This window comes from Pieris brassicae, unplaced genomic scaffold, assembly GCF_905147105.1.
Source record: "Pieris brassicae unplaced genomic scaffold, ilPieBrab1.1, whole genome shotgun sequence".
NCBI classification, from domain to species: Eukaryota; Metazoa; Arthropoda; class Insecta; order Lepidoptera; family Pieridae; genus Pieris; species Pieris brassicae.
The window spans coordinates 1-7,500 of record NW_025576199.1 but is presented as its reverse complement, the minus strand read 5'-3'; the positions used below and the strand labels follow the sequence as shown (position 1 = coordinate 7,500).

Below are 7,500 nucleotides of genomic sequence, written 5' to 3'. Positions count from 1 at the left end.
AGCGTCGAGACACGTCGACGCGCGCACCGGCGCCGACCGTCGCGCGATCGCCATGCGGGACCGGGACGATGCGAGCAAACACGCGCGACGCGTAAACGCGAACGTCGTTGTCGTCGTTGTCGTTGTCGTTGCGTAAAGACTCGACGCGCACCCGTGCCGCGGGAGACACGGTGCGGCGGGGAGAATTTATTTGTGCGACAAAAGTATCGTATAGACGTGGCTTAACACGGCCAATACGGATGACGAGTCGTAATCGAACATATATTCGAACGGATCGTTCGGCCGCTCGGCGGCCTAGCGAAACCGTCAATTGCACGCGCGACAGAGATGCGGCGCTACGACCGGAGTCGCAGCGATCGCCGCTCGTCACGCGAACAGTGTGGCTTTTTGTTTTTATGCAGCCGGCCCTCAGACAGGAGTGGTCCTGGATATTTCTCCACGGACCGCAATGTGCGTTCGAAATGTCGATGTTCAAATGTGTCCTGCAGTTCACACTATGACGCGCAGTTAACTGCGTTCTTCATCGACCCGCGAGCCAAGTGATCCACCGTTCAGGGTAATCGTTTTGTTTTTGTGTGTGTTTTTGTATGAGAAAATATAAAAGGTGCGAAAAAATTAAACAAAAAAATTTGAAAATAATACTTATCATTAACGTGTACGACAAATGAAAAGAAAGAAAATCTCTTTTATTTGCGTGGTTGTACACAAAAATTAAAATATTATTTCAAAGTATCAATAGGCGATAGCGAACGCTAATCAAAGCGTGTCGCAACGCACACGTCGCGAATCGACGAGAGAGAGTCAACCGTCTCGGATTCGATTTTGATTCGTATCATTCACGTGTTTTTGTATTTTTTTCTTTTTTTGCGAGTCTTTGACAACAACAAAACAAAAAGAAAAAACCAACGTTAATGATCCTTCCGCAGGTTCCCCTACGGAAACCTTGTTACGACTTTTACTTCCTCTAAATGATCAAGTTTGGTCAACTTCCCAGCAACGCCGACGGCCGTGAGGCCACCGCGTGTCGGTCCGAAGACCTCACTAAATCATTCAATCGGTAGTAGCGACGGGCGGTGTGTACAAAGGGCAGGGACGTAATCAACGCGAGCTTATGACTCGCGCTTACTAGGAATTCCTCGTTTATGGGGGATAATTGCAAACCCCAATCCCCAGCACGAAGGAGTTTCAACGGGTTGCCCGGGCCTCTAGGCCAGGGAGAACATGTTGATTCCTTCAGTGTAGCGCGCGTGCGGCCCAGGACATCTAAGGGCATCACAGACCTGTTATTGCTCAATCTCGTGCGGCTCGAAGCCGCCGGTCCCTCTAAGAAGAATTTTAATACGTCGCCAGTGAGTTGCGCTCCCCGAGAGTCGCGCACACCTTGAATGACGACGCCTATTTAGCAGGCTAGAGTCTCGTTCGTTACCGGAATTAACCAGACAAATCGCTCCACCAACTAAGAACGGCCATGCACCACCACCCACCGAATCAAGAAAGAGCTGTTAATCTGTCAATCCTTCCGGTGTCCGGGCCTGGTGAGATTTCCCGTGTTGAGTCAAATTAAGCCGCAGGCTCCACTCCTGGTGGTGCCCTTCCGTCAATTCCTTTAAGTTTCAGCTTTGCAACCATACTCCCCCCGGAGTCCAAAATCTTTGGTTTCCCGGAAGCTGCCCGCCGAGCCATTGTAGTAACGTCGGCGGATCGCTAGATGACATATTTACGGTTAGAACTAGGGCGGTATCTAATCGCCTTCGAACCTCTAACTTTCGTTCTTGATTGATGAAAACACCTTTGGCAAATGCTTTCGCTGATGTTCGTCTTGCGACGATCCAAGAATTTCACCTCTAACGTCGCAATACGAATGCCCCCAGTTATCCCTATTAATCATTACCTCGGAGTTCTGAAAACCAACAAAATAGAACCGAGATCATATTCTATTATTCCATGCACGAAATATTCAAGCGGCATTTTGAGCCCGCTTTGAGCACTCTAATTTGTTCAAAGTAAAATTGTCGGCCCACCTCGACACTCACCGAAGAGCACCGCGATAGGATTTTGATATTGAACCGGCGTTTTACCGCCGGCTCACCGACGATATGCTCCGCAGACGTGTCAGTATCACCGCGGATGCGGTGCACCGACAGCGCGGCGCACAAATGCAACTACGAGCTTTTTAACCGCAACAATTTTAGTATACGCTATTGGAGCTGGAATTACCGCGGCTGCTGGCACCAGACTTGCCCTCCAATTGTTCCTCGTTAAAATATTTAAAGTGTACTCATTCCGATTACGAGGCCTCGTAAGAGTCCCGTATCGTTATTTTTCGTCACTACCTCCCCGTGCCGGGAGTGGGTAATTTGCGCGCCTGCTGCCTTCCTTGGATGTGGTAGCCGTTTCTCAGGCTCCCTCTCCGGAATCGAACCCTGATTCCCCGTTACCCGTGACAACCATGGTAGTCGCAGAAACTACCATCGAAAGTTGATAAGGCAGACATTTGAAAGATGCGTCGCCGGTACTGGACCGTGCGATCGGCAAAAGTTATCCAGATTCATCAAAATTAACGACTTCGGACGCATGGCCCTCCGCCGATTGGTTTTGATCTAATAAAAGCACTCATCCCATCACTGGTCAGAGTTCTGATTGCATGTATTAGCTCTAGAATTACCACAGTTGTCCAAGTAACTGAGTAAGATCTAAGGAACCAAAACTGATATATTGAGCCATTCGCGGTATCGCCTTAATACGGCTTGCACTGAGACATGCATGGCTTAATCTTTGAGACAAGCATATAACTACTGGCAGGATCAACCAGGGAGCTGCTTACGCAAACGACACGCCTACACCGCGGTCACGCGGCTTCGGCGAGCCGCTGGCTCGGCGGCGTCGAGGGGCGCGCGCTTGCGCGCGCGCCTTCTCGACACGCGTGAACGTAACGCGTCGAATTTGCACGCGACGCGACGTTCGCGCTTCATATCGATAGACTAACTTTGACCGGTCTACGAGCGGCCGTCCCGTCACGATCTCGCAACGAGGTGATGTACAACGATGCTCGACCACTGTGAGGGACATAAAACTGCAACGAACACGACCCCGCGGGCGGGAATCGATGTTGTGACAATTTGAAAATTGAACATTCATCTAAACGCAACTTCTCAATTTTTATTCAATACGTTATTGTAAACATATTAAAACTCGGCTGGCAATTACATGCGCACACACACGCATGATTCGCACTAGATACGATCAACGCCCGGAGCTTGAGGGATAAATTCCAACACGACGCTGCGCACACCGTTTCGACGATGGGCGCGTGTGCGTCCTCTTTTATACATTCTTTCCATATACGGTCGCCGTGGCGACCGCGCACGTGTCGAACACGCTAGGCGCCCTGCGTTGAGGTGTGCCTAGAAGCGTATTCTTTTAACATCACAGATAACACCGGGGGAGACGGTCCCAAATCTTGGTCGATTGGTAACATCACCATACGGTCTGCGAACGCGGTGCTATAATATAATTTTATATTATATTATATAAAATATGAGGAGGAGTAGTATGTATATTCTTTGTTATTTTGTGTTGACACAAGAGAGATATATAAAATGTACTATACACCACACACACAGAGAGAGAGAGAGCTGGGAAAGATCTCGGCGGTCTCGCATTCGAAATACGAATTTGATATAATTTCCTCCGAAAATCCATACCCATATCTATATCATCCATGCGCGAATATATGTATATAATATTCTCACACTTCGCACAAACACAAAAACAAGAACACATTCTATTCTCTCTCGTCCGTCGTTCGTGTCTATTTGAGACGAACGACGCGCGGCAACGAGAACGAGTCGACGCTGTGCGCACGACTGTTTCGCTCCACATCTATACCGAGAGCAATAGTCCGCGTCGGCATTGGAGCGGACGTCGAATGTTTCTCGTAGAGCGAGCGAGAGAGAGACGATTTTTCATTTTATTATGTATGTGTATTGGCGTGCAGTAGTAGCACGTAGTAGTACTAGTAGTAGTAGTAAAAAAATATTATTATTTATTTTATTGACTGATATGATTTTGTTTGTTTTCTTTTTTTTGAATAGACATTTGTATTGATAGATATGTTTCTCGTTGAAGCTCGCAGCACACGCTCAGAGAAATGGCAATGTGGGTTTATTTGAAGAAAAGAAAAAACAAAAAAAACAATTATATTTATTAATAATATGTATGTATGTATGTATGTATGTATGTATGTATGTATAATAATGAATTATAATAATTATTCCGATGCAACGTCAGAGGAAAATGTTTCTCGTACAGGTGCGGCGCGCGACGGCCGGCCGCTCGACAGTTTCGCGCCGAATGTTTCTCGTTGAAGCTCGCAGCACACGCTCAGAGAAATGGCAATGTGGGTTTATTTGAAGAAAAGAAAAAACAAAAAAAACAATTATATTTATTAATAATATGTATGTATGTATGTATGTATGTATGTATGTATGTATAATAATGAATTATAATAATTATTCCGATGCAACGTCAGAGGAAAATGTTTCTCGTACAGGTGCGGCGCGCGACGGCCGGCCGCTCGACAGTTTCGCGCCGAATGTTTCTCGTTGAAGCTCGCAGCACACGCTCAGAGAAATGGCAATGTGGGTTTATTTGAAGAAAAGAAAAAACAAAAAAAAACAATTATATTTATTAATAATATGTATGTATGTATGTATGTATAATAATTATTCCGATGCAACGTCAGAGGAAAATGTTTCTCGTACAGGTGCGGCGCGCGACGGCCGGCCGCTCGACAGTTTCGCGCCGAATGTTTCTCGTTGAAGCTCGCAGCACACGCTCAGAGAAATGGCAATGTGGGTTTATTTGAAGAAAAGAAAAAAACAAAAAAAACAATTATATTTATTAATAATATGTATGTATGTATGTATGTATGTATGTATGTATGTATAATAATGAATTATAATAATTATTCCGATGCAACGTCAGAGGAAAATGTTTCTCGTACAGGTGCGGCGCGCGACGGCCGGCCGCTCGACAGTTTCGCGCCGAATGTTTCTCGTTGAAGCTCGCAGCACACGCTCAGAGAAATGGCAATGTGGGTTTATTTGAAGAAAAGAAAAAACAAAAAAAACAATTATATTTATTAATAATATGTATGTATGTATGTATGTATGTATGTATGTATAATAATTATTCGATGCAACGTCAGAGGAAAATGTTTCTCGTACAGGTGCGGCGCGCGACGGCCGGCCGCTCGACAGTTTCGCGCCGAATGTTTCTCGTTGAAGCTCGCAGCACACGCTCAGAGAAATGGCAATGTGGGTTTATTTGAAGAAAAGAAAAAACAAAAAAAACAATTATATTTATTAATAATATGTATGTATGTATGTATGTATGTATGTATGTATAATAATGAATTATAATAATTATTCCGATACAATGTCAGAGGAAAATGTTTCTCGTACAAGATCGCCACGCGACGCGACAAGATGCCGTTCAACGGCACGATATCTACAACTCTGTCGATAGATATGTAGATAGTATCTACTCTGTCAAGTATATGTGTGTAACGTGTGGTGGTGTGTGGTGTGGGGTTTTGTTAGCGATAGCGATACGTTTCTAGTTAAAATTGAATATTTAAAAATAAAAACTCTTCTGGTAAGAAAAACTATTTATGGTTTATTATGGTGTGTCTAGTGCAACAACATCAACATTGTCATAATCATAATAATATAATTATTATTAGGGCTATAGGTTAACCTTCCAAATAGGGACCGTCGATTTAAATGTCGATATTTTTAATTATTCTAGATAGTACTCACTAAAAGAAACTTAAGTGCTTGCTTACTTACTTACTTACTTAGTTGATTGAGTTTTTTTTTTTGTTTTTTTGAAACTTTTTCATACAAATTGATATATAAGACATATATGGCCGTTACCGACCGCCGACCAAAATCTATTTCATAAAACCGACATAAAATTGATGTCAAACGTCAATCACTTTGAGTTGACTAAGTGTAAGGGTTCAGATTATTTGAAAGTATCGATCATTTGCGATGCATACGAGAAAAAGATCATTCATTTCATTGTTTGTAAGTTGTAAATTTTGTGTATTATATTGTAATTCTTGAGTGAGAATTGAGTGTTTACTTACTTACTTACTTACTTACTTATTGAATATCCAAAAAGTACCCAAAACCGAATCAGAGCGCCCCACTATCCACGCGGTCTTGTCTGCCCTACCCCTAGAGTGTATATAAAAGCTCGGAGGCGCGCAGGGAGAGCAGCCCTCACCCGCCGTACCCAAAGCGCGGGCATCATGCAAGCCGTAGCGGCTGAGGCTGGTCGCCGAAGGCGACCAAAAAAGCCGAGGCTGCGTAGGCTTGAATAAAATGCCCTGCGCTTTTGGTACGCAAGGGTGGAGGGGCTGCATTTCCCGTAGCGTCGGAGCAGTACAAAAACCAATTATCATCCATTGTTCGGTTAGGTTAGGTTAGGTTTAGGTTTGTATATTAATATTTTTTATTTTTTTATTTTTAATATGATGCAAAATGAATTTTTATCATTTTGTATGTGTGTATGTATATATGTATTTATGTATGTATTTTTTATATATTTATTGTGCGTTGCGTGTTTTACAATACAAAATAGAAAATGTTTCTCGTACAAGAGCGACGCGCGACCGACCGGCCGGTCGGCAGCTTCGCGCCGAATGTTTCTCGTACAAGATCGCCACGCGACGCGACAAGATGCCGCTCAACGGCACGATATCTACAACTCTGTCAATTATATGTGTGTTGTAACTAGCGGGGTTTTGTTAGCGACAGCGATACGTTTCTAGTTAAAATTGAATATTTAAAAATAAAAACTCTCCTGTTAATCAAAACTATGTATCGTTTTGTTTTGTTTAATAGAGTTTACAAAAATATAATATTTTTTATATTATATAATTGATTATTGATTGATTGTTTGTTTGTTGTGTATTCTTCGTGTCGTCGTCTCTCATCGGTTGGACACACACACGATGTTGATAATTAAAAATAATCAAACACCACCGCGGCCGCCAACAAAGAGACGACGGACGACACACGCCCCGCCGCCTCACAAGAGCGAACAAACAACGCGTAATAACCACCGATCTCGTCCTCGGACGAATCACCTGGCGTAGGGCTGAGTCTCAACAGATCGCAGCACGACGCTGCTCTACCGAGCACAACACCCCGCCAGGAACGTAAGTCGTCTACAGACTATTCCGAGCCCCGACATCGAACTGAGTTGTATTCGAAACTTCGACGCCGTAGTGCACGTGTTAAGACCGCTCGCACCGATCGTCGCGTTCCAAATGGGCTCCGACGTCGCGCGTCACGAGTGACGCGCGACTAGTAAAATCACATTGTTTAGAGCCTCCCGACACTCGGGGCTCCACAGTGAGAATATCCTTGCCGGATTCGGCTAGGCTGGCTTCGGCCTTAGAGGCGTTCAGGCATAATCCCGCGGATG

At 44.4% G+C, this 7,500-nt stretch overlaps 2 non-coding genes across 2 annotated transcripts; both read right to left on the bottom strand.

Moving 5' to 3' along the window:
• Nucleotides 1-402: 402 nt before the first annotated feature.
• LOC123719725 lies at nucleotides 403-559 on the bottom strand. Its single transcript, XR_006755791.1, has one exon. It is a non-coding gene; the product is annotated as a 5.8S ribosomal RNA (ribosomal RNA).
• Nucleotides 560-909: 350 nt separating this feature from the next.
• On the bottom strand, nucleotides 910-2,815 carry LOC123719726. The gene has a single exon (XR_006755792.1). It is a non-coding gene; the product is annotated as a small subunit ribosomal RNA (ribosomal RNA).
• Nucleotides 2,816-7,500: the final 4,685 nt, after the last annotated feature.